Raw genomic sequence first — 27,924 nt, 5'->3', positions numbered from 1 at the left:
AATCAAGATCAAGAAAGAAATGTGCTGTGGAGGTTTAAATACCCTAACACTGAGGGAATGGAAGGAAGTAATGCACTGAGGCAACCCTGGGCTTGTTTAAGAATAGAAAGCAGACTTGGGCTGGGACACTAGGGGACACATTAGGAGTATGGTGGTGTTTCCTGTAGCAATACAACCACTCGCATTGCCAGTAAATCTGCCATATCACAATCAGCAGGGTGTCAGTGTTGGTCGCCATTCATGGAGCCCCATAGGCCTTCATTCGTGAGTTGGAATATTTACCACAAGCAGTAGGCCTGCCTGCGGTAAAGCCACCATTTTCTGGATGTAATGTGGAGGTAAATTCTCATACAAAGTGCTGGAGGGTTTTCCTTCACACCACCTCCAACCTTGTAATATGGTGGTGAAATAAACATGGTGATCATTCCGTTAGTTACACTCCCATAATCATAATGTGACACTTTGTTCTTTGTTTTAAGAATAGAACCTTGCACTTGTTTTTGTTAATCCTTCTGTCCACCACAGATTCTCCATCTTGCATTTTAGACACCTTCCCTGCAAATTATATAGGGGCATCACTAACACTTACCCAAGAGAAAAATAAAGGTGTTGAACTTTACCCTAATCTCGCGAGTGTTCTGTTGCACCCACACTAGGAAACAACTCTGAAAATGAGGAAGTCCTGATTCAGTAAGAAGAATGATGTTGTCCGATTGACAGAGATCATGGAGAGCATTGCAAATTGTCTACAGGCTGCCAACGACCAATTGGGGTGCTGAGGGTTGTCCCCCTGTCCTCTAGGAAATGATAAACTGGCATCTCGTGGTAGATTCAGATGGGCTGCCACCGCTACATAAAATGTGATGAAGTTCTCAGTGGACATTCAACTAAAACGTAGAGTTCTGTTTCGATACTGCTGGCCTTGTCTTACAAGCGTGAGGAGAATCCCATTCTCCTCCAAAATGACGATATGGAAGTAGGAATCTTACAGGTCAACTGAGCAAAGCTACTTCAACTGCCCATCAGAATGTGGCTAAACATAGACTAGTACCATAGTAGAAAAGGAACAAGTTACTTACCTGTAACTGTTGTTCTCCAGCATGGGTCTGGCATGGATTTACATGCTCATGAATATTCCCTGTAGTCAGGCTGGGAATCCTCAGTAAAGAACAAATCAGTTTCAGTTTCATTTCTGAACTGTCTTTCTCCTAAAAACCAATCACTGGTCTCTGGGTCATACTGCCCCCAGCCAATGACTGCCCTCTACCTAAGCCCCTCCTCTGGCAGCCATCTTCAGATTTGGTAGCACGTAAAGTGGCAGTAGGACCAAGAGAAGAGCCGCAGAGTGGTAGGAGGGAGGGTTCGCATGTGAATCCAGCATGGGGTCTGGCATGGATTCACATGCTCCTGAATACAAGAATACATAGCAGTACACACATGCACAACCACGTTAGGTGGCAAGGCTCAACATTAAGCATTTACATCAACTCAACATTAAGCATCTCTTACCCCCTCACCAGGCCCACCTTCAAGCGAACAGGTTGCGCAGCACTGCCTGGCCGACTCTAGACTCCTCCCTGGAATCCCGGTCGACGCAGTAGAATCTCGTGAAGGCGTGCGTCGACCTCCACATAGCAGCCCTGCAGATGTCCAGCAAGGGCACACCAGACAGGATCGCTCTGGTTGAATGGGCTCTCGGATGGCTGGGCAACGGTCGGTTTGCCAACCACTGACAGTGCATGATGTAGCCGGAGAGCCATCTGGAAATGGAAGCCTTCGAGAGGGCCTTCCCTTGGTTCACAGGTCCAAAGTTCACAAACAGCTGTGATGTCTTCCGAAAACTCTTTGTGCGGTCCACGTAGAACTTCAGCGCTCTAGCCACATCCAGCGAGTGCAAAGTCCTCTCGGCCGGCGACGAAGGCGACGGGAAGAAAACAGGTAACACCAAGGGCTCGTTGAGATGGAAGTCCGATGGCACCTTGGGCATGAAGGAGGGGTGTGTCCTCAGCACCACCCTCGTCTCGTGGAATGTCAGCTAGGGTGGTTTGCAGGAGAGAGTCTGGATCTCTCCCACTCGTGCCGAGGTGATGGCCACAAGAAATGCTGTCTTCCACGACAGGAACTTCAACAGTGTCGAATGCAGCGGCTTGAATGGCGGACCCATGAGCCTGCTCAGCACCACATTGAGCTCCCACGCCGGGGCCGGAGCCTTCACCGGCGGGAACGATCATAACATTACCTTCATAAACTCCTTCACCAGGCGATGAGACCACAGAGATGATTGCCCTGGGGTTCTGGTGTAGCGGGAATTCGCAGCTAAATGTATCTTGATGGAGGCATGAGCTAGCCCCCCCTTGGCCAGCGACAGTAGGTACGGCAGCACCTGAGGGGCCGTAATCCGCAGAGGGTTAATCTTCTGTGCACAGACAGAGAACCTCTTCCTTTTGTGTCCATAGCACTTGAGAGTTGAGAACGCCCTGGCCTTTGCAAGCACCCCCTTGCAGTCTGCCGGGATATCGTATCCTCCAAGCTCTAGTGCTGCAGGAGCCAGGCCTGCAAGTTCAGCGACCCTGGGTCGTGGTGGAGGATGGCGCCTCCTTCTCTGGCAAGGAGATCCGCGTCCGTGGGCAGTTTGACTGGGGGGGGGCGCTGACATGTCCAGAAGGTCCAGGAACCAGATCTGCCTCGGCCACGCCGGTGCGACGAGGATCATCCTGCACCGGGACCGTCTGAGTTGGTTGATGAGTCGCAGCAGCAACGGCAATGGTGGGAACGCATACAGGAACAGGCCGTCCCAGGGGAATGAGAAGGCATCGCCCATGCTCCCCGGCTGGGGAAACCTGCTGGCGAACCTCCGGCACTTGGTGTTCGTCGCCGTCGCAAATAGGTTGATCTGGGGATTGCCCCATTGTTGGAAAAGTAGATTCACTTGATCCTGATGCAGTTCCCACTTGTGGCATGAGCGCAGCTCCCTGCTGAGTGAGTCAGCAATGGTGTTCTTAATTCCTGCCAGATGGAAGGGTACCAGAAACATCCCTTGGGCGACGGCCCAGTGCCACAGATCCTGGGCTTCCTTGGATAGGACTGGGGATCTGGTGCCCCCCTACTTCCGGATGTAGAACACTGTGGTGGTGTTGTCGGTGAAGATCCTTACCACCTTGCCCTTAAGGGACGGGAGGAACGACCTGAGGGCCCAGAACACGGCTCGGAGCTCCAGGACATTGATGTGTAGTGAACTCTCCTCCGGGAGCCAAAGGCCTCTTACGTGGAGATCTCCGGTGTGCGCCCCCATCCCTCCAAGGAGGCGTCTGTCGTCACCGTCTCCTGATGTGCCGGGGTCTGGAAGTCCATACCCACTGTCAGATGCGCGCGGGTGCCCCACCACCGGATCGCTTGCAGTAGACGCATCCGTAACCTGGACAGGCGCACGAGGTAGATGCACAAGGAGACATCATGCTGAGCAGGGACTTGATGGACCTCACCCTGGCCACGTCCATGGTTGACAGTCGTTGCACCTTGCCCAGGATGGCCTGCGTCCTTTCCTCTGACGGAGAAGCCAATCGCGCCACTGTGTCAAGCCTGGCTCCCAGGAACAGGGTGACTTGCGACGGCACCAAGTGGGACTTCGCAAAGTTGATCGAGAATGCCAGCTCTGTGAGCAGTTGGACGGTCTTCGCAGTGTGCCCGACGGCGAGTTCTCCTGTCTTTGCTCGGATGAGCCAATCGTCCAGGAAGAGGTAGACGTGGATTCCCTGCAGGTGCAGCTGCGCCGCCACTGGTGCTAGGCACTTGGTGAATACCCTGGTCGCTGACTTCAATCCGAAGAGAAGGGCCTTGAACTGATAGTGTTGCCCTTGGACTACGAATCTGAGGAACTTTCGATGTCCTTTTAGAATGGGGGTGTGAAAGTAGGCATCCTCCAAGTCAAGCGACGATAGGAAGTCGCCTTCCTCCAGCTCTCCCAGCACGTGCTGGAGGGTGACCATCCGGAACTTCTGGGACTTGATGTACTTGTTTAAACGACAAAGGTCCAGGATGGGTCGCCAGCCGCCAGTCTTCTTTCTTACGAGGAAGTATCTTGAGTACACTCCGGAGCCTTATTGGGACGAGCTCGATGGCTCCTTTCTTCCAGCAGCAGTTGAGGGACGTGGTTTTCCTTCCTGGCCACGGTTGGAATGTGGGGGCACTTCTTCAGAAACTCGAGAGTGTGCCTGCGGGCCAGGGCGTCCAGCACCCATCGGTCAGTGGAGATGGACTCCTACACGCTAACGAACTTCGCCAGCCGGTCTCCCACCGGGGTGCTCAGGTGGGGGCCCGACGCTAGGGCCGGTTCAGTCCTGTATTGGCAGCGGCCTTGCCGCCTTGGCCTCCTTGGTGACGATGACGAGATCCTCCTGACTTGCCGCGTCCTCTCTAGGCCTCCTGCGACGAGGAGCGGGCCACCTTGTAGTACGTCAAGGAGCTGCCTCTGAATCCTTTGGAGGCACCTTTCTTGCCTTCGGAGTTCCGAAAGGGCGGCCTTTGTTGCTGCAAAACCCCCAAGGCCCGAGCCGTCTCTGTGTCGGCCTTGATGGCCTGCAGTGACTCGTCATTGTCTTGCCAAACCGGTTGTTCCCGTCGAAAGGCATGTACAGAACTCTGGTCTGCACGTCTTGGTGGAAATCGGTTGCCTTGGGCCAACCACGCCGGCGAAGGCAAACATTGTTGCCCATCTGGCGAAAACCAGTGTCAGCAATTTCCGTGGCCACCGTTATGGCGTGGTCCGACACCACCTTGCCTTCCTGTAGGATCTCCGGGGCCTCAGCCCTCTTGTCGTCCGAGAGGAAGTCCAGCAGAGGAGCGATCTTAAACCACAGCTCCCTGTCGTAGCGGGCCAGAATCACGAGGGAGTTGGCCGCTTTAATCGTCTTCGCCGCCGAGATGACCCGCCGTCCCATGGCGTCCAGTTTCTTCCCCTCGCCGTCCGGCGGGGTGGTCGAAGTTGAAGCCATCGCCCCCGCCGCTTTCTTCTTGGCCGCCGCGGAGACGACCGAATCCGGGGTCGGCTGCGCCCTAAGGCACATGGGGGCGGAATCCGGGACTCGGTACTTCTTCTCGTACCGGTCTCCCTTGGCAGGAGTCGTGGACGGGTTCTTCAGGAGCGACAGCCCCTCGTCCCAGATGTCGTCAAGTAATGGAACTGAGAGGACTGTCTTCCTCTTGACCTCACGCCGTTGAGAGAGGAAACCTTCCTTCTTCTGTTCTTTGGGGCAGAGCTGGAAGAGCTTGGTTGCCCTGGCGATCATGGGGTGGAAGGAGCCAATTTCGTCAGGCGGGGAGGCGGTGATGGAAGGCCCATCCTGTCGTCACCACCGTCGTCATCCGTCCCTGTCGTGGTCGTCTCCATTCCTGTGTCATCCCTTGGATCAGGAGAAGGAGATGAAGGCTGCGAAGGCCGTGAACGCTGGAAGGGCGGGGGGGAGGGTGAATTCTCCTCCGCTTGCTTGGAGGGCTTCCCGACGGTCCAGGCTCCGCTGGATCATCCGTTGGGGGTAAGGGCAACCTTGTCCTTATCACCGTACACAAGGCCTGGATCACCATCAAGATTGCTCCCGAGTTGTCATGTGGCCCAGGTACCGGCTACGACAGGCACGACGGTTGGGGAGTGGAATCCTCCGCCTCCATGGGCTCCTCGTCGGCACCACCGTCGCTTTCTTCGTCCGCCTCGTCGGGATCCCTCCCATGGGACTGGACCGCCTCAAACTTCTTGTTCAGGATCTTCGCGACTCCAGCCAGCTCCTCTTCAGAGGCTGTGTCTGTGTCCGTGATGGCCACCGCCCCCCCCCTTTTTCCACCAGGGTTTTCACAGGGGTCTTATCGATGGGTTGAAAAGAGGATTCCCTCCGCGGTGGCAGGGAAACTCTGGGCCCCGGGGTCACCTCCACTGGGGTAGCCTCCACAGGCTTCGCCAGGGCGGCCACGACTCCCTCGATAGAGGCCTTAGCCGGGTGAATCAGGGCCTTCATGACTTTGGCGCGCTTGAGGCCTTCACCTTGGGGGGAGGGTCACTGCCTCGCTCCCCCTCGGCTGTCTCCGTCGGGATCGACCGGGGCTTCTCCTGAAGCATACCCGGGTTCTCCGACTTCCTCTTCCCCGAGCCAGAGCGTTGGCTCGTGGTTGATGGCGTCGGTGAAAGTGCGCCCTGCCTGGCAACCGAGGAGCCCGATCGATCGGTGCTCCCGGTGCCCGCAGACTCGTGGTGCTTTGCCTTTTGTTGGGCCCCCGTCGCCGGAGTGCCATCAAAGGTCTTAGAAGACCGCTCTGACTTCTTCTTCTCACCTACCGCTGGGCTCTTCCTTTCCAGCCAGTTGGTGAGGCGGATACGCCAAATTCCTCATAGTCCGTTCCGACATGTTCTTGCAAAACGCACAGTCCTTCTCCACGTGCGTTTTGTCTTTGTGAAGGCAGTAGAGGCATCTGGAATGCTCATCCGCCTTGAAGACATTCTGCAATCCGCATCCAGGGCAGCTCCTGAACAACTTCGATCCGGGCGTCGTGTTTCCTTTGTCCTTGGCCATGTCCACGCAGGGTAGACCTCAAAGATCTTCCGGAATCCTCCAAGAAGCGAAACTCGATGAAAACTTCGCCCTTGAGGGGCATAGAAAATTCCGAAAAGGGTCCCCGTTGTTTGGAAATATCATGATGTAAGGTATGAGTTCCCTGAATTGGGGCAACACTGAGTTTATGGGTCTCATTCTGCCTCTACTTGCTTCAACTCCTTTCCTATCCCCCTGTCAGAGATTAAAATTGTGGCTACTAGCTGGATGTCAACCACTCATGTACACCCTAGTAGATCACGTACGTGGCTAGCACTTGATTTTGAACAAGTTTTGTATCTAATTTCCTACTGCCTTTTTATCTTTTTTGGACAATGTTAACATCATCAATTCCTGCATCACTTATGTGCTCCATCATGACAATAGCCTCTAACTGGGAACTCAGCTACCATTCCCAGACTTCAAAGAATCTAAATCTCTACATACTTCAGAGACTTGTAATTTCGAACACTCAATGACATCACTGCTGCAATTACTTCCTTCCATTGTTTCATTATAGTTCAAGTGACACTGCACTGTCAATCACGCTTCTCACCATTCTGGGCCCTATACCTCATTCACAAATTCAAGGTTTAAACCCATGCTAGACCCCCTATATCGCTCTTGCTTCATGCAAACCGCACACTACAATAATTCAAGGATGTTTGCTTGTTGGCAGCTTGATCTTGTAATTTTCTCCCTTAAGCCATTGGAATAGTTCAATGACCACTTGACCTTTGCACAGCCAATAAGACTCATTTCTGTCTACAATCTCCCCTGTCTCCCTTTACTATATATTACCCACTTCCATAAAACCTATGCTGTCCAGTTTTGTGGAAACTCTGCACAGCTCTATCTTAGAGCAAAGCACTGCCCTGACAATACAAATGTCAACAATTCACTGGCCCTGGGCAAAGTACCTATGCACATCATTGTGGGGCGGAAGGATAGGTCAGGGGAAACACATTTGTCTTGGAAGCAAAACAATTCAGCAATGCACAGGGTCAAATCCCAATCCCGTGCTTAGAAACCACTTGCTGGCATTAAGCGCGTTATAAATGAACAATAAAATAAATAAATAATGCACATTGGAGCATGGCAAAACTAGTATTTTGCATGGATTCTGAGCTAGTACAAACCAAAGAGTGTAGTCTTGGAGAGGATACCATCCCGAATAGCTGGAGGGAATCCATCCTGGTCCCGGTCCACAAGAAAGGTTACAGGGAGGATCTCTCCAACTATAGACTCCTTGCCATGCTGGACGCCAGCTCTAAGATTTTTGCATCATTTCTACTAAAACAATTACTACACTGGGTGAAAAAAAACGATTGCCTCAGCAAGCTTCAAACTGGCTTTAGGAAGGGCCATAGCACGCTCAACAATGTATGTGACCTTCACTACCTGTTTGAGGAAACCTATAGGCAGTCCGACAGGAAATTGTACCTATGCTTTATAGACCATTCAAAAGCGCTCGATTCTGTGTCCCGCCCACTATTGTGGCAAAAACTAAAAAATTGGGGACTAGATCCAACTATTCTGTATTTGATATAGTCTTTATACAGCGACACCAAGGTGTCTGTCTGCCTGAACTAGGAGGGTGTTCTTTCCAGGCAGATTAGTACCATACGTGAATTGAAGCAGGGGTGCATTTTGGCACCCCTGCTATTCAACCGCTATATATCTGACATGGGGGGTCATTACGACCCAGGCGTTAACCAATGGCGCTTTAGCGCCATGGTTGACGCCAGAATCCGCCATGGTGAATGGCGGAATTACCGCCCCATTCCAAGGTTGGAGGGACGGTAATTCCCTAATTCACCATTGGCCCTTCCCCAATCCCATTTTTGCCCCATAGGGCTCTATGGGAATGGGGAAGGCGGTAATTACGGTACCGCAAATTGCGGTACCATAATTACCTCCAAGGTCCCTTTGCGGGTCCCTTCCTTAACAGCTGGTGAAACCAGCCGTTATGGTAGGGACCCGCAAAGGGACCTCGTAATTGGGCGGTAAGGGATTACCGGCACCAGTGCCCTTACCGGTACCAGTAATCCCTTACCGCCTGGGTCGCAATGAGGCCCATGGACAGTTTTCTTGGCTCAGTGCGTAATTGCCCTCCCCGTATAGGTAACGAAGCTGTGCCTTGGTTGCTTTACAAAGATGACAAGGTCCTCATCGGCCGCACTCCTATTGGCCTACAGGTTTATTTTCCTATTAGAATTTTGAAAATTTAAAAATTTGAATGTCGGTATATTCTTTAATGCTGCCCTGTACTTCGCACTGAACCTTTCTAATTTAAATTTAAATTTGTCCCTTATTCCCTGGAAATTTTTATTGGAAATTGGATCTATCTTTTAATGCCTATTAATATAATTGAAATTTAAATGTAATGAATGTCTTTTTGCTTCTTAAAGTCTTTCTTTTGTAAAGGTTTCTTGCAAACCATATAAAATAAAAAAAAATAATAAAAAAAAATGGCCTACAGCAATCCATTTCTGCCCTCTCCTCCTATGTCATGCTGAACCATCTAACTATAAATAATGCTAAAACTAAAGTGCTGATAATTGGGAATAAGCGTAGGCTGTGCCGTGGGTTTATGTAGAAAATGGATCAGCACTTACTGGAGGTGGTCGAAAACTACATTTATCTAGGGTTTCCCATTAAATCTAGCCCAACCGTCGCAACCCAAAGAACTATAGACCAATTGCACTTCTCGATGTGCTGGGCAAGGTCTAAGGCACTCTTCTACAACAAAAATTGACGGACTGGTCCACATATTGTAATCAGGTGGACCCCAGACAAACTGGCTTCGTCAAAGGGTTGGGCTGCGGCGTTAACCTTCTAATACTGAACTTACTGAAAATGGAAGCACTGCGATCAAACTCTAAAATCTATCTCGCACTGGTTGACTTGTCCCAGGCGTTTAATAGTATAAATAGAGACTTGCTATGGTCTAAACTGACCAAATGGAACTGTCCTGAAAGTCTGCTGGCCGCTATCCACGAACTCCACATGAACACGACCGTTAGAGTTCGTTTGGACCAAAAGGGTAACCTATCTTCACCTATTGACACCTCTCGAGGTGTCAAGCAAGGTTGCCCTCTTGCGGCAACTATATTTAACCTGTTCATATCTGATATCAAAGATGTTTTCAATGGACTACGCACTTTCCCACCTAAACTTCACGGCTCACATGTGGACTACTTAGTCTATGCAGATGACATCATTCTGTTGGACTCAACTCCCATAGGTCTACAGCGGAAACTCGTTGCCGTGGAAAAATACCTAACAGACAACGGGTTGGTTATCAACAGAGGGAAATGTGAAGCCATCGTCTTTGAAAGACTGCAAGGTTTCAAACCAAACGGGCAGAAATGTAAATGGTACGTGAATAAAGAACCCATGGGGCGAGTACTTAACACCAGATATTTGGGAATGCAATTAAGCGCAAGTAGAAATGACGCACCTTGGGTGGACGCAGCCAAGAAAAAATGCCGACAACTGGCGTGCCAAGCAGTCCTGATTAATAAAAAATTTGGGAAATTCTCTCTAAGACCAACGATAACCTTTTTCCAGCAGAAGGTGGTACCCTCACTGATCTACGCCGGTGAAAATGCTTTTGGTTGTGGGCCTGAAGTGTGGAACTCTTTGGAAAGCATTTTTTGGTCCAGGGTTCTCCATCTGCCCAAAGGTACCTCCACTGTTTGCGTCAGATATGAGCTTGGTTACATATCTATGCAAGCGAGAGTTGCTTGGAATCTTTTAAGTGTCTTTAGGAAACTAAATTCAAGCAACCTAATCCCTCAGATGGAGATCCTTCACAGCCTAGAACTCGCTAAAGCCCCCTCAATCTTATTCCAATGGAATAAATTATGCCATGACGTGCTTAGTTCCTATGACATCACGAAGCAATTGTTGCTGGAGAATCCTGATGCTGCAAAACTAAAGCTTTGGAGAAATGATTGGATCTACACCTGTACCCAAAGAGCTGCTTCTAAGTCCATGCTTGAAGTGCCGGCCGAGGCAAGAGCCTATGGCTGGGTCCCGCCCTATCTGTCGTGCTTCCCGGACCAGTGGTCTCGTGCCTCCTACTTGCAGTTTAGGCTGAATGCCATGCCAACCAAGGAACGCCTTTGTTACTGGTCTCAATCTACGGACCTGGAGCCTATGTGCCGGTTCTGCTCCACCAACAAGGAAACACTTAAACATTTTATCTTAGCATGTCCCGAGTTAGAGAGCGAAAGAAACAACATCTTTAGCCCAATAACAACGAACTTTCAGTTACTAACTCGAGATGATTGATGGAGAGCCCTGTTTGATGGGTCAAACAGAGTGGTGTTGTACGCGCTAGTTTCTTTCCTTCAAGTTGCAAAAGACCGCTTATACGCCGTCCCGGTGGAGCTGAACGCTGGGACGTCCTGAGGTCTGTACTGGAGGCTGTGATTAACAGTATAAGTCAGGGGTAATAGTGGATGACTTGTGAGCCCTCATTGAATTGGAATGTATGTTAATCCTTCTCTTTTTAAAGGTTTGTAATAAAACCAATAAAAATAAAAAAAATTAAAAAAAAAAAATCTAGCCCAACAAAATCCTTTTATGATAATCATATTGCAGCAAAAATCTGGAAGAGATGGTCAGTAATTAAAAAATGTATTGCGCAAAAAGGGGGTAACAACATTGAGGGTCTGCCGTCTATATATATGGCAGCAGTATTGTCCCCAGCCTTTTGTACGGCCTTGAGATCCTATCGAAGAGACATGTCAAATGGTCGGAACAGGTAGAGGAAAACATTTGGTGTTCCATTTTTTGAATATCTAAATCAGTCTCTGTAGAGGCAGCTAGGTGCGAGCTGGGAGTGATGTCGATTCAGTCCTGCTGGCGTATGCAGCGGAGGACGATTTTTGGCCAATGTTCTGCTGTTCCCCCGGGGGATCGAACATTAATGGGCCTTTTGGCCAAGTTGATTGGGGAGTCCCGTTCGAACTGCTTTCTCACAGAATTGAGGGAATCTGCTATGTCTCATTTTGAGAACATCGCCTTCTCTTGTGACCAATTGTTGTCTCTCCCCAATGACTGACTGGTATCGAAAAATAAATAAATAAATAATACAAAATCACTGTACTGGGATGCGGTTGACAATGCATCCAAACTCCAGGGGAAAAAGAGCTACAGCGAAAATAGACTACAGAGCTAAGAAGATTTATAACCCCGCTTCGACTTAATATTCTGCAGACTAGGGAGTATACAGGCAGATGGTTAAAAACTGACACGGGACAGCAAAGCTGTAGACTTTGTAACTGCGCAGAAGAAACCACTGGCCACATTTTAACAGTGTGTCCTGTACTACAAACCATCTATGCGAGAGGCTGTCACTTCTGATCAATTCTGGAGCTCTATCTACTTGGCCTCATCTTTGGTAATCACAGCTGCGACTTTTTAGATATGGCGCAAATTGTTTGTTTTACCTGTCGTATATTAACGGTGCATTTATGACATTTTTTAAAATGTGGATTTTAGTACATTTGCCTTATGTGACTTTTTATTGTAGTTTTTCATGTATTTGTTGTATTTTATTTTGACACTATATAATTATGATGCATGTATTTCAAGATTTGCTTTGCTTTTTGTTGTGCCTAAGGTTATGATTAACCAGAGCACTGAAATAAAATAAAAAAATAAAAAGACTGTAGCATTAGTTTTCTTTTCTCTTATAATGTCAAATCATGCTCCTCTGCTGCCATCCACAAGCCAATGCTACATTTGATCTCTCAGAGACTTAGCATCGTCTCAGGTTCTATGGCATTATGCCTCAAAGTATTGAGTAAAAGCTCATTTAAAGACAGTCGCTGTTCAGCTCATGGTAAGTTGTGTACTAGTAAAAACAGAAATGTGCTAGTGCAAATTATCGAGACAGACCACTAGGAGCATTTTCAGCGTAGTCTATGATCTAATGTTAATGGACCACACCCACTTTTCTCTAATTGAAGGAGTTATTTCCCTGGCTATTTTGGGCTAGAATCTGTGACACCATTGTGCTATGGGGAATCGTCTTTCCTCTAGTTCTGCACTATGATTATTCCCGCAGCCAGCCGACATGTACGTTCAGTCGCCCATTATCTGAGTATAACAAGTATTCCTGATCTTCACATGGAAACCACATAAGTACAACTATTGGGCTTTCAGACATTAAGACAACAATGCTGTCATTTATTTCTGCAAGCAACTCTTTCCAAGAGTCACTCAATTTGGGGCAATTGGTTCCGATATGAAGCATAACTCCCTTATACGCTGTATGTTTTCTGTATGTAATTTGCATTACATCTTGTGGTTACAGCATCAAAATCTGTTCTACTATCAAGTTCTCCACTTAATTTCCATTCCCCTTTCTCACCACCCTTTGCTCCTGAAAGTTTCATCAACAATATTGCTTTAGGTCAGAGAAACAGTAGTGAACTGCAAACGTGAGCTGTGAAGGCCAAATAAGTTAATTGCTCTATGTTTTGGTGGAGCACAGGTGTATATGAATTTTTTCGAATCATATCCCATTAAGTGTGCCAACATATCCATTGCCATGTTGTTCCAAACCATGGTACGGTATGACCCATGAGACATTGATATATTGTTACCCCAGATCTAAGCCATAGTTGCTTTGCCCTCCAATACCAAACATGATATGAGGCCCAGCTGAATCAAGCAGTGATCCTAATGGGGGCTCTAGCTACAAGCACAATAGTGAATCAGTGATCAGAAAATCTAGTTTAACCTCATGATTGGATCTCTCCTCCACTCAAAAGGACTAAAACCATAGAATTCCCACCAGGTATTAGTGCACCAGCTATACCACACACTCAACCAAATTAATCGAAGCTACTGGGACAAACGGGACAACGATTTAGTGGGGTGTAATACTGTGACAGAATGATTGCTGCCCTATGGCAGTACAGGGATGAGTAGTGTCTAAACTGCCAACACTACTACTGCATCAGCAGTGAGACCAATCAAAGGTAAAACAGCCATATGCCCACAGGTATACCTCCTCCTCCTCCTCATTTGGTACCGCAGGCCTACAGCAGTCTAGATCTTCAGCAGGGGTGTGAGCTGATAACAGTAGCAACCAAAAGAGCATTGGTACAATAGTTCCAAAATAAAAGAATGTCCAATCAAAAATGTTCAATAAAAATAGGGATTTTAATAAAACAATCTATGCATTTAAGTAATTAAAACAATAAAGAGCCACCACTGTAAGGGAAACACAGAGATTGCAGACTTCTGGTATGAAAAGAAAATCTTGGTTGATAAGCAGGGGTGTTGTGGCAAAAGGATTAGAGCAGCAATGTCACTGTTCAAGAATATGTCTTTAAAAAGGCAAGAAGGGCTTAAAAGTTGCGATGGTCCTTGTGTACCAGGGCCAGGGCCTTTTCAAATACCATTTGTATCTTGTCTTTGGGGATCAAAGTCGAGTCGATTTGAGGCATGGGCTCCCGCTGGATTAAGTCGGCATTGGGGATGGTGTAGTGAAGACTTTCAACGGTTCGGCAGTCGAGTCGGTTGTGAAATGCTGCTTCCACAGCGTCTAGTCAGCGATTGGGCTGATTGATGTAGTGCGCTGAAATGGGTTGAGCCATTGTCTGGATGCCTCAAAGAGGTCGTCAGTGGTTCGAAGAATGTAGAGTGCTAAAAGCAGCACTGCAGGTCCTATAGCACCTCAAAGAGTCAAGTACACACATGCCAGTTTGACGATGTCTCAAAGCGGTAACACAGGGTTCCAGCTTATTCAGGGCTTCTGGAGTGCTGGGAGACTCAACCCAGAGTCTCCAGAGAGAAGGTCAGTGGTCGAAGTGTACAAAAAGAAGTAGTGAAACTATGCTCCATGCTGGCCTGCCCCCACTCCCCACAAACCCCATCACCACACCCCCTCCCACGCACAATACAAACCCTCAAACACATGCACCAGCTGTTTAAGGGAACGTTCAGTGAAGTGCACTGAAGTACAAGTTTCAACTTCTTCCTATACTTTTATTTTAAAATGAAACCATTGCGGGAACGGTTTCTTTTTAAAATAAAAGTGTAGGAAAAGTACAACTTAATTTAAAAATGTAGAGGAGCACCGCTCCCGCCCACTGGAGAAGCTGAGTCTCTTGTACCAAACTGCCACTCCAGGTGTGTTCGTCAGGCACCTACAATGGATTGTTCACCTTCATTGAACAGGGTTCTAGCTCCAGTGCACAGGCACAGATGTGCCTTGATCCACAAGAATGATGCCTCCACTGTTCCCTGAGGATGGGTAGGGAGCAACAGCTGTGTCATGGTTGAAGCACTGCCCACCAAGCAGACACAATACAATATCCAAATGCTGTTGCTGTATAACTGTGTAACCTCAGTAGCCACTATGTCATAGCGAAGAATGGCTTATACCAACAGTTTAACGTGCAACCAGGCTGACTAGGGTGGATATTATCAACAAATAGTGAATAGGTGCCCCTCTGCGAGAACGAACATGGCTAAATGACCTGTTCTTTGGGAAGGTACCCACTTGAGAGTTCGCAGCCAGACTTTAGCTCAATGTACCTTTCACAGAAGGGAAATATGCATTTGCATATCAGTTTTTGTCCCGCCTATATATTTTGAATCAGCTATATTTTGAATCAGAGTTGAAGAAGATTAAAAAGCCACCTATGCCTTTGATATTTATGTTCTAGAAGGTGTCAGGAATGCATATGTGACCATTGAACCTGCCCTGTTGCGACTGCCGAGCAGGGGACTATCACAGCAATGGCAGATGAGTGCACTATGCTTTTGGCATGGAGCGAGGACCTCCCTTTCAGAAACACAATTACCAGCATCATGTTATTACTAATAATCATTGCAGATGGTGTTCTGTCACAAATACCATTCACATAGAAGTTTATAGGTGAGCTTGGCATGTTGAGCGTACATAGATATTTAACTAGACTATGCCCAGATGTTTTCCCATATTTAATCACTCAACAATCGCATCAGGTATTTCTCTGATTCTCTCCTACAGTGGACTTCTGGGCACCCTCTGACTACAGTCAGCAATGTATACGGAGAGCACAATCCGCACTCTGGTAGAAACTTGCACCCTCAATCCACATCTTAAAGTCTGTCGATTTTCTGGAGCACAAGTCTTTCATTGAAGGATGGAGAACCCAGTGTTTAAGATGAAAGTATATAACTTTCTCCAATTCGTCTCTTCTAAAATCCTGCCTGGATGACAGGAATTCATCTCCCCCTAAGAAACAATATGTGTTGTCCCTTGACTCCATTTGTCTAAAGCCATGTCTTGCATTCCAGCAGAAAGACCCATTCTGCATGGTCAAGCCTGCCATACAAGCAATACCATTCCACACCTCCATCACAAATTGGATTATAGGGTTGATTTGAAGCGACTATGATCAGGTTTTCTTATTTAGCCACGTCATATATGTTTTCATCATAATAGTCTATTCCAGAAAAACCCGCTATCTGTGGAAATCAGAGTCCATGTTAAGCTCCCTGATAGCATATGATGATAACTGTGCATGAGGGTCTTCTTTCCATTCGGGTTGGAACATGACCCTTCTTTTTAGGCTTGGTTTACATGCCCACACATCAGTGAAAGATAACAGTATTCTTTTTTTTTTTTAAGTGAACATACATCTTTATTGCAAGTGTGTACTTCGGTGTTAAATCTTACACAAAGTCCTATTGATCATAAACCCAAATTGGTGCTTATTGCCCTTTTTTCCCAATGGGGGGTTAGCAATGTGGATATTCATTACAGCTTTTTTTTTTTACCAAGTGGCTATAGTGACTTTATTTATCAAAATATGAAATACATCAATGTTTTACCAAACTTGAATGCCATAAGATGACAATAACACATATATACACACAGTAAACACAGACAACACAGTATTATGTAAATTCCCTAATTCTGCCTTTGAACTGGACATTGGGCGGGCTTAAAATTAGTACAGTAAGCGGATAAGGACATTTCTTTTCACATCCATGATTTTTCCCACACCTGAGATCTAAAGGTTCTTCTATTTGATCAGATTGACCATTATCTTGTGATATGGTTTAGCTTAATTGTCGCTGTAGTGACTCCCGTGAGTAGTAATTAAAAGTTTCCCTAACTATTTAATCTTTTCTTTTCTAACTAATTGACACTATTGACCTTTGTTTGTAATAAGACTAGCGGTCAAATAGCACTGTTAGGCAGAAACCTGTGCAGTTCCCTTAGGGACCACTGCAAAAAGTTTAAGACTACAGGAATAAGCAGTAAGCCCAATTGGTAGCAGTCCACACCACCCAGATTTACCTGGTAGCTGTGGATGAGCAGCCAGACTTCTCTCAAGAAGAGTTAGGCAGTATATAGAGTATACACAATAGGGCTAAAAATACAGTAGAACAAGCAAACACTGACCAGAGCTTTGGTATAAAAGTATATAATTATTTATTTAAAAACACACTGATGAAAATACACTGGCACTAATATATCAAGCAAGTTCAAACACTGTCACTATAAGTATATACACCTCCCTAGTTAATTATTCGACAAGTCTAGGTTAAGACACCACTTATTTAGCAAAACAGAGATGAGCGTGTAACCGTAGATGGCACTCCAATAATTCGTTTAAAAAGGGAGAGAAAAGGCAGAGTAGGAAATAACACAGTACCAACACTTTTAAGGAACCACAGCAAGTCAAGAAAGGCAGGGGCTACTGTAGAGCAAAAAGTTCATAGGCCAGGCCCACTCTTGGAGAGAGCAAGGCGGAATGTGCCCAAGATCACACAGTGGAAATGCACTCGAAGTCTTTGAAGAAAAGTCAAAAAGAGGTTGGATCAGTTCAGAAAGGCAAAGTTAGCAGGTCTGAGGTCAACCCAGTTAGAAAGTCAAGGATTTATGGGACACCTTGGACAATCTGTTGCAAGGGAGACCGGGCGAGACACAGTACCTGAAATTGTGAGAAAGCTCCAGCGGGGGCAGTTGTTCCTAGCAGCGGGTGTAAGTCAGGGCTTTGTCCAGGGGAAGAGAAGATCTCGACTTGGAGGAAAGCTGGAGGTCGTTGCACTGCCAGGGAAGAAACCAGCCGCAGAGTTTCCCGGTTAAAAGGTGCAACCCTTTTATTCGCGGTAGTGGTGAAGCGTGGCTATCCGGCCGGCGGGGTGCTTGGCACGGGCGATTCGACCACGAGACGATCCAGGAAGGCGAAAAAGGCAAACTGGTTGGTCCCACCAGCTCAAAGGGAAGAAGACTCTCCTGGAAGAAGATCTCCTCTGTCGTCGGGGAAGTGGTGAGCTCGTACAGGAGGGCTCCACCGGTAGATGGCTCAGCTTCTCCCCTCTTCGGATTCTTTAGGTCCTGTGGCGACTTCTGAAGTTACAGTCCCCAAAGCCCTGCTTTTATGCAGCAAAACCCCCATTCATCAGCCAAGCTGTCACTCAAACATGCTAAGTGGTGAGCCGGGCGGCTCACCACTGGGCCAATCACACAAGAGTGCGACTTGAGTTTCCGAGGCAACTCAGTCCAGGGTGCCTAATCCCCCTCCCACACATCCTGTTGACCCCAGACAAAGTGGCACCATTTGGAGGGCTTCTGTGGAGAAGCCCGCCAAAAAGTGGAACAAAGGGCACGACTTGGGTTAGAGTTTCAGAGGCAAACACAAATACCATTTTAAGACCGAGTCCTGGAAAAAAGACCCGACTGGGGTATAATATTAAATAAATAACCCGGTGGTATCTTTAACATTGCACCAAAAAGTGGTGCGTTTAAAATGAATGGGAAAATCCCATAGGAAATATTCCGGTGGAATATTTCGCGTGGTATCCACTGCCACCAGACAGAAACTCGACAAGGGGGGACTGGACAGTGCCCCCTAGGAAAACAGACCCAGGGGAAATCGAATTACCCCTACCAGTACTTCCACAATATGATGGTTTGTACTGGTTCTGTTCACAATTTGAGACTAGCAAAGCCAATGGTGACTTTACAGGCCCTGGGAGACAGTAGTCAGTCCTAGAGTATGGAGTCTATTTTTGGGGGTCACTATGACACCCCTGTGTTACTGCACTGAGGGTGCTGTGTAACACACTTACCAAAAACACATGAAGCCCTATGGAGTAAAAGACCCCATAGCCCATAAAACACATTACATAGTCAAAGGACATTCTCAAATCATGCTTAAGAGTGGGAGAAAAAGAGTCTCACTCTTAGCAGGAGAAAAAAAATAAACCCCAAAAATCCAGCAAAGCTGCTGGGGGACTCCCTAGGTTTGGGAAATTAGCCTTAACAGATAATTCTCCCTAACAAGCACCACTTCAATTAACTATCAATTCACATGGTCAAATGCTTTCTTAGCATTCAAAGTACCTAATATACCTAACAGCTGAACAGGTTACCCACTCTGCTTTATCAATCAAGTGGAGAACTGTCCTGATGTTATTCAAAGTGTTGGGTTTACAGCCTTGACTGATCTGGTTCTACACGTTCGAGAGCTAGCTCTCAAGTTTGTTAGTCATCAAGCTCAATCAAGGCAATACAGCTATATGATGTGTAATAAGGGTTCTCCACGCTGACTTTGGAGATCAAGGAGATATGTCTCTCTCTCACTCATCAAGCTCAAATTATCCTTTTCATCCTTGAAGGTGTTAAATATTTGTGCTTGTGGTTTTGCTAATAAAGAGGCAATGGTCTTAAGCTTCCAAACCTATCATTGCCTGTTCTTTTGTTGGCCATCAAAGTCTTTATCGCCTGTAGGTCCTTCTCTTTACTGGTGGGATGGGATGGGCAAAATAATTGTAGATCCTTTCCCCGTTCTCAGATCATGGAAGCATCCACCATAGTTAAACCGTACATTTGCTGTTTTCAGATCATGGGAGGATCCACCATAGTTAAACCGTACATTTTCACTGCACCATTATGCATAAGAGGTTGAGTATGAAGAGCGGACAAGCGTGGAGAGGGAATGATTGTGAAGGGCATAGAGGTTTAATGCGGTTAACGGATGAATGCTAAGGACCCATGAGTGTGGAGAGCGGATGAGTGTGGAGAGCGGATGAGTGTGGAGAGCGGACGAGTGTGGAGAGCGGACGAGTGTGGAGAGCGGACGAGTGTGGAGAGCGGACGAGTGTGGAGAGCGGACGAGTGTGGAGAGCGGACGAGTGTGGAGAGCGGACGAGTGTGGAGAGCGGACGAGTGTGGAGAGCGGACGAGTGTGGAGAGCGGACGAGTGGGGACAAATGGAGTGGATTAATGCGCTTGGCGGATGAGTGTGGAGGGCCGATGAATGTGGAGAGCGGACGAATTGCAGAATTGCATGACGTCCGCATTATGCCTTGGAATGCACGATCCTTTATAAGAGCACACCTCATATCACACCCCACGCTTACTCTCTCCTTACACCACCACTCAACTAGAACACAGAGATACTATGACACCATTCGGTATAACTGTTCTCATATCAACATCTTGCGCTCACTCCCCATCACTAAGTAATCATCGCTGGTCTCGCACCCCCAGCCAGGCATTCTCCTCAGGCCTAACGCTGCCACTCTCGGTCTGGATAATTCCGGCCAGATTGAACACATACTCCTGACCTCTCACCCACCACACCTACCGCTAGGAAGCAGCTATCACAGGAATTTCGCACCAGCTGCACACATACCAGTTGCGCACACGCACCTTTTGACCCTCTCCTCTCTCTCTACTGACCAGAACTTCGGTTCCCAAGGGCGTTCAACCTACCAGCGCCTTCAGACCATACCAATGGTATATAAGGCGATATATAAGTGCAAAATAACATAACATTTTGTAGTAGAGCAAATTGCATGTTTGCTGCCAAGTGTTTTGGTGTCTCCCCCTTCTGGAGATTCAAAAGGATTCACTGCTATTGTTCCATTCCTTGTCACTGTGACATTAATTTCTGGGGTTGGCAAAAATTAAATGCTCAGTCTCATTGCATTGTATGTATTTAATATTTACATAGCGAGCGCCTATACACAGCAAAGTGTTGGAAAGCGCTCAAGGAGAGTGGGAACAAGGGGAAAAAACAACAGTGGCTCAGAGCCCTTGAAATTGTGGAACGATAATAGTCTGCACACACAGACTAAGTGCGTAAAATACATTTAACAGATTGAGATACAGCAAATAGGCCTGACAGCGATTCTGCAGTTTTACCAGTGCAATTAAGGGGAGACGACAGGGGAGAACATACGGACAATCTTCAGGCATGTTGCAATTGGATCGTGGTAGTAGTGTATAGACGGCAAGGATCATCTAAGTTCTATTTTTATTTTCACTGATTCCGCTCAAGGACCGCGTCTGTTGGCAGATAAAACATGAATGTATTCATTCTGTGCCAGCGTTCTCTATAGTTTCGGGCTGTCATGGGCAGTGCATTCGCTGTCCTGATGGAAAGTGACACTGAAGCCGGCCCCTTTCTACCTACGGCCTCCAGCTTCCTGCCCCCCTTGTCCAGAGGAGCTGTAAGTGGGGAAGCAGGGTTAGCGAGTTTCTTCCTGGCTATCACCGTTATGATCAAATCTGGTTTTGGGTGACCTCGCAGGCAAAGCAGTGAATTATCTGGTGCCTTGTATTTCTTTTCCAGCCAAAGTTGAAAGTGGGTTCTTTAGTATTTGCTTGCCCGCTTCCCATATGGGCCCCAGTATGGGTATAGATGTGGGTTGCTCTCCTCCTCTTACCTCTGTGTTCATACAACACTGAATTTTTCTCTTCAATAGAAACCTGAAGGTCGAACATCTTTGCGGCATTGCCTATTATTGCGTGAAATTAGGCGATATCATCCAGCAGTGATGAACCCCCTGGTGAGTCCCGATTATTCTTCTTCGCAATGACATAATCCTCCCATTCATCCATGGTCTCTTGTGGTGAGTCATGGGGAATTTCTCCTTCCTCAGATTCCTCCGCCCGTGTCTCAGGCACAGAGAATTTGTGGTAGGGATCCTCCATTGGGTCTTGCCATGTATAAGAGTCCTGCGTGTGTTCAGATACAAGGGATTGCACCCTAGTAGATTTTGGGGGTTATATCTTCCGTCTCTTGGCAGGTGGTATTGCCATGCCCTCGGCTGCTGCATATGGGCTTCTATGGGTACGAGCCGTCGGGACTATGCTGGAATCTTCCTGACAGGTCTGTGTTCGGGAATGTTCAGCCATGCAGATTCACCATCTCCTCTGAAACTCGTTTATTATATGTATTAGAGATTGCATGTGGGCCGGTTGAAAGGGATCAGTGGCGTCCTCTGACAGCGTTTGCCGTCTTCTTTGGGCATTGTCTTTGACCTTCCAGAGAATTGCTCACCATCCCAGAATTCTTCCTGTAGGATAATATCAGGCAGTTCTGTCTTCTCCTTTATTGGGGAGAGGTTTATCATGTTGACCCCCAAAGACTGAAGGGTTGCTGGAACCTGCTGGTCCCTTGTTGTAGATTGGTGTCCATCCGTTGACACAATCCATTGTGGAGTTGATACGGCCTCCTCTGTGGACTTCGCAACACCCGACGACGAGTGTCCGCTCTCGGATGACATTTACAGTAGACAGTGTTTCCCGTTGACGATGTGGCCTTCATGGATGAACCGGCCATCGACTAAGATTGGTCATGATGTTTCTTTGACGGAGCCACCATGGACGAGGTTTTCATTGACAGCGATTTGCCCATTGTGGACAGTGTTGTGGATGATTTGTTCATTGATGACCCCTGGGAAGGCATCATAGACGAAGTGATCCTACCCGTTGCAGATAAAATTGTGGATAATGCTTTTCCCCTCGGCTCTGTTTCTCGGCTGTTGGTTTTTGAAGGAAGCTCTCCTTTTGGGAGCATGCTTCTCAGAAGTTCTAAAAAAAATCAGCAGGGGTTGTTCATAAGAGGAGTGGCACTTGTTCTCTTCTAAATGTCTTGGGGGGGTCTTCTGAGTGAATGTCTGACAGATATGACATCCATCTATGCCATGTGGGTACAGACAATAGATGCACTCCTTGTGAGATCTCTTAAGAAGACATTCTTCTTACCACATCCAAGGCAATATGGAGAAAGATGTTTTGCCCTTTGAAGCTCTTATTTGCCCGAGTCTGCCAAAGCCATAAGGAGCCAGGTGTTGGTAGCTCATGAGGCTCACTCAAGTCTAGTGTGGATTTTTTCACGAGTTGATTAACTATTGTTTTCTAAACTCAAATTGGACTTTCCCAGAGGACACAGGGATAATAATAGGAGTCTGTAGTATTGGGACTATTGTCTCTGGAATTTATTCCAAATAGTTTACTCTGCAAAGGCTGCTGGGGGAGCACAATGAGTGGCTAGATTTAATCATGGACACATGATAGGGTAGGGGTATTTTAAAGCATGGACCTCAAATTCTCATCTCTTGATGTGGGCAAATTCAGAAAAAGTGATGGGAGGAGTTAAATAGGATAGCTGGGAGGAGTTAAATATGATAGCTATGTGGAAGAACACTGTTCCATAGTCTAGGAACAAAATATATCATCTACAATGTTCAGAATCATTATCTCATAAGTGCTGGAACGGCGAAATAGTGACTCATGCGGAGGGAGGATAAGCTATCTCTAACAAATTTAAAAAGACATGTCTCATGGTAGTTAAATAGTTGCATAATTCATTCTTTTTGCAGCATAAGTAAAAAACATATGTAGTATATCTGCATGTTATTATTTAATGAAGCAATATACCAACTAAATGCACAATTACAATCATTCCTTTTCTTTAAATCAATGTTCACACTTTAAAGTTTTCAATCTATCTACCATATAGCAGGGCTTACTGAAGAAAGCCCTGAAGTACAAACCTTTAATACAAAGCAGATAACGATTCATACTATGATTCAGAAGCCTTGGAGTCCGTGATCTCAATGTTAGAACTATATTAGGTATACCCCTTAATTTTTTCCACATGTTTCCTCCTCGTAGCATTAGTATGTTTTGAAAGATCTCTGAAAATGTAACATCTTTTGATTACTATTGTGATCAGCCTGAAACACGCTGCTAATAAACACGGCATTTGCATGGCTTTTGTGTGCACATTAATCATTGTCTTTAGTTGGTATATCTTACTATTCAATCTTGATATTTGCATCCCACCCATACACAAATGTTAATGAAATGTATTTTGTTATCCAATGTTCAGATCTTTTGTGTTTACTTTATCCATACTTGCAAAAAGTGCATTTACCACTGTCAAAACCCAGAAGGATTTTCTAGCAGACAATTTATTTCCACTCTATTCTGAGAAATGTCACAAAGAGAAAATGGCTCAAAGACTAACCACAACCAGACATAAAAACTCACGTCTTATTTATTTTATGGATTGTCTCAAAATGTTAACTGATCTTTCAAAAGGGAATTTCTGTACAAACTGGAACACGATTATTCTTATCATAGGGAGTTGATGTATAGAGCTGGATACTTTCCTCCTGCCCGCCTTCCAATGCAAGCCTTAAGGAAACCTAGAGCCTCTATGGGGATAGAGGCAAATTACAACAAAAGAAATGTGAGAAGCTCAAATCAAGTGATTTAGCTCATTCTCAAAAGTAGTAAGAATGGTTTATGCTCCCCATATAAACTGTCTCAAGACATTTTGGATTTCACAGGGCGCTCCCTGATGCCACTCACAGTCTCAAATTGAAAATATATATGCTGATCTGGACAGGTGCTTCCAGCTTTCCATCCCCCTGACCTGGGGGGTTGGTGCAACTTGGAAAGATGATCTGAAAGTTGTTGTGGGGCCTATGTTTCAACCCAACCAACAATCTCCAACAACCAGCCAACTATAAGTCTCAACTGGATGTGCCCCTCATTTCAGGTCACATTCTTGCTTTGGAGTTCTGACCCTATTTCCACCTGCCCATTTTGCCTTCCTCTGAAGTCTTGCCTCAGGCCTGCTCCTGAGGGATACCTTCTTATTCCCCTGCATTCCACATGACTATTCATAGGCTCCTCTTGTGCCTCTACAACACACTGCCAAGGGTTTGTTCCTCCTCTTCTCCCACTTACACACCTCTAGTTCTTTGGGTGCCATTCACTTCTTCTCTATTGCAGCCCTTCCCTTTGCTCATCCGTTACCTTTACACTCTGCAACCATATCCTCTCTCCTCTGCCCCCAGCATAACCTCCTCTCTGTTCTGCTTCACCATGACTTCCTCTCCACTCTGCTGCTCCACAATACCTCAACTCCTGTTATCTCCCCTCCATTCCAAACATCTATCACCTCATCTCCACTCTGCACCTCTTCTCTAGTCAGAGCCTCCACCACGTCATCTCCCCACTGCTGCTGTACCACCTCCTTTGCACTTTCTCTGCAATCTTCTATCTCACTCCATCCTGCTTCAAAGCTGGTGCATGTCACAAGGCACACACACCATTTTCCCTTTTTTCTCCTTTTGTGCGAGCTAGCTCAACCTCCATGGCCTCATCCACAGCCTATACTTGTAAATTGATTAGGGCCTGCAGACCCTTTTTTATCTAAAACCAGCTGCATTACACTCGCTAATGCATTAACAATGTCTAAACTAGACTACTGTAATGCCCTTTACGTAGGCGCTAACAAAACCATCCTAAACAAAATACAAATATTACAAAATAATGCCCCGAGAGCAGCACTAAATATACCCCGCAGAGAGCACATATCTAACTTCAGAAGAGACCAACAATGGCTAAAAATTAGTAACAGGATACTCCTCAAAACTGTATTCCCTCGCGTTCAAATGCCTCAACAATGCCGCACCTCCCTATCTCTCTACCAGACTAACCAGAAAAATCTCCTCTCGCCACACAAGATCATCTAACCATCTCTGCCTAGAAATCCCAAGATTCAGACTTGCTAGAGCTGGCGGTGACAGCTTCCCAGTCAAATCGTCCCTTTTCTGGGATGCACTCCCCATTGCCTTCAGAGTAGATCAGTCATACTCTAGATTTAGACGCAATTTACTGAACTGGCTTCGCACTAAGGGCATTTAGAAATCACTTACCTTTACTCATTTGCATCCCTGACATTAGGACACTCAGCGTGTCTCCATGTGTATTACACAATTGACCCTACTTTTGCACTGTACCTTCCCACCCGTATTATGCACACATATTGTCTGCACTGTAATTTTTTATATGTACCTGCCTTGTAAGTTGTAACTAAGCTTCAAATATTCTTGTAACTGCTGCGCCCAGCTACCTCAGGGTTTGGTGCGCATTATCAAATAAAGAAACAAACAAAATTAGTTTAGCGGGGAAACATGTGCACAAGCGAAGGTGCTGAAAGTCAAAAGTCTAAAAGTCTATTCTGCCTAGGGAAGCATGATGACTTGAATCGCTCCCAACTTATGGAGCTATTTCAAGTGATTGTGCCACTGCGATTTGTACGAAATAGTGATGTCAAGATTGTTTACTTGTGCGAGAAGGAGGAATATGTTACATCCTAAGTGTTTTTCATGCAGAGAGTACAACTGCCTATGTAATACAAGACAGCCTGCAATTAATAAATACTGGTTACGAGTGCACCGTTGTGGAAGCCACTGAGACAGGCAACCATGCTTTTTATACTAATGACCCTAAAGAGGTTTTGCCATACGTTTCGCTGGATAAAACCGAGAATTCCAGCGGCATTGGGAACGGAGGCAACACTAATCCTACAGCTGTTTTGCTGAATCGGGAGCCGCTTAACTTGCAGCAACAGGTACTTACACCGGGTAATGTTGGTATGGAGAGGCGCTATGAACTAAAAGGTCCAAGAAAAACTGTGCAGGGTGGAGTGGAAGAGGAGTCCCATTGGGAATGGCTAGCACAAATGGTACAGAGGTGTAAACAGAACTCCTAGCCTCCCATTTTCGTTGATCTGTTGGAATACAAGAGGGCACAGACATCTGTCCGAGCAAGATGGTCTCCTGGATTGCACTGATCTTTTCAGCATCTTACCACTCCAGGAGACATGGCTAAAGGAACCTTTGGTCATGGACGGGTGGACTACTGTTACCAGGTTCGCAGTCAAGGTGACGGTGGGTCAACCCAAAGGCGGGCTAGTGTTGGGGGTAAAGAAACCCTTCAACCTGACTGAAATACCTTGTAATGCACCCATTGTTATTGGCAGTTTCGCCTGGAACCAACTTGGGTGTAAATGGGGGGATTGGGGTTATTGTGATTAATGTTTATGTTCCGCCTTATCGAGAATCACATGCACGCGTTTAATAAATAAGGACATGGAAGCTAGCTTAAGGTCTTTCTCTCGAAATGTACCGATCTTGGTTTGCAGTGATTTAAATTTTAAGATCCTTAGGGACACCAATGTTGACGGGATTGACTCGGGAATCACCCGTTCTACACTGGTTTACGAGTGATTTTCGGACTATGGCTGTGTGAAGGGAATGGGTTGGACCGCTTTGCTTTATAATGCAGGCTTTTCAATGGTCAATGGAGCCCGTCATTCTGATCACCCTCTGCAATTCACTAGGACCTTGTGAATAGCGCAAGCATCATCGACTATGTCTCTGTGACCATGTGACCACAAGACATTCCCTGGTCACAGACGTGTGTTTTAAGCACACTGGACAGTGATCACTCTCCTATTGTCCTTAGTCTGCATATGGAGAGTGTGTCCTTTGGTACACCTTACGTAGGACTCTCCAGGTTAACCCTGCATTAAATAGGCTCACCTGGAACCCATGAAAATCCAAGAAGCATCGGAAGTGGCACACATAGGGTTTCAGGGCTATGGAAATGACGGAAATCTCCCCCACTCCTTGGATAATACATTGATATACAGCTCTTTTATGGCCAAATATGACCGTAGTCTTGATTTGATCAGGAAAAGCATTCTGCCAAGATGCGCAGGTACTAACAGGGTGGCTAATGGGGTCAATAAACCCCATTTGCAACAGTTCAATAAGGAAATCAAAGAAAAGAAAAGGGAAGTTCATAGGGATTTGCCTGCCCTGGCAAGATCTGTGTCTGACCCAGGGCAGTATGCACTTGCTCAAATAGCCATTAAGAATAACTACTCAAAGTGGCTGAAACGGCAAGCATTTAAATTGGAATGCATGCAATGGAGAAGCCTTGGTGAAACCACCTTAATTAGTGAGTAACAAGAGTTTGTGCAGATTATAAATGGCAACTCTCCATGATATAGGGACATTAATGGGGTCTCGGAGCAGGCCTAGCTTGAACATATTAAACAGCACTTTGGGGGAAATTGTGCCTGCTCAGAATAAATTTGTATCCATTAGTGGCATCTGGAAATATGTGAAAAATAAGGAGCATATCCTTAAATTGATCAATCTGAGCAAGATCTCTAGGGCACCCGGCCCTGATAAGATATGCAATCATTTGATTAAAAAT

General features: G+C 46.5%; 1 protein-coding gene across 3 annotated transcripts in view; it reads right to left on the bottom strand.

Annotated features, from left to right (window-relative positions):
* Positions 1–27,924, bottom strand: part of EML6 (EMAP like 6) — a 3,038,586-nt gene that overhangs the window by 315,432 nt on the left and 2,695,230 nt on the right. The window lies entirely within an intron of this gene.

Source organism: Ambystoma mexicanum, chromosome 4q (genome assembly GCF_040938575.1).
Source record: "Ambystoma mexicanum isolate Mex_15411 chromosome 4q, UKY_AmexF1_1, whole genome shotgun sequence".
Classification (NCBI taxonomy): domain Eukaryota; kingdom Metazoa; phylum Chordata; class Amphibia; order Caudata; family Ambystomatidae; genus Ambystoma; species Ambystoma mexicanum.
The sequence above is the reverse complement of the archived record's forward strand: the minus strand, read 5'-3'. Positions and strand labels throughout refer to the sequence as shown.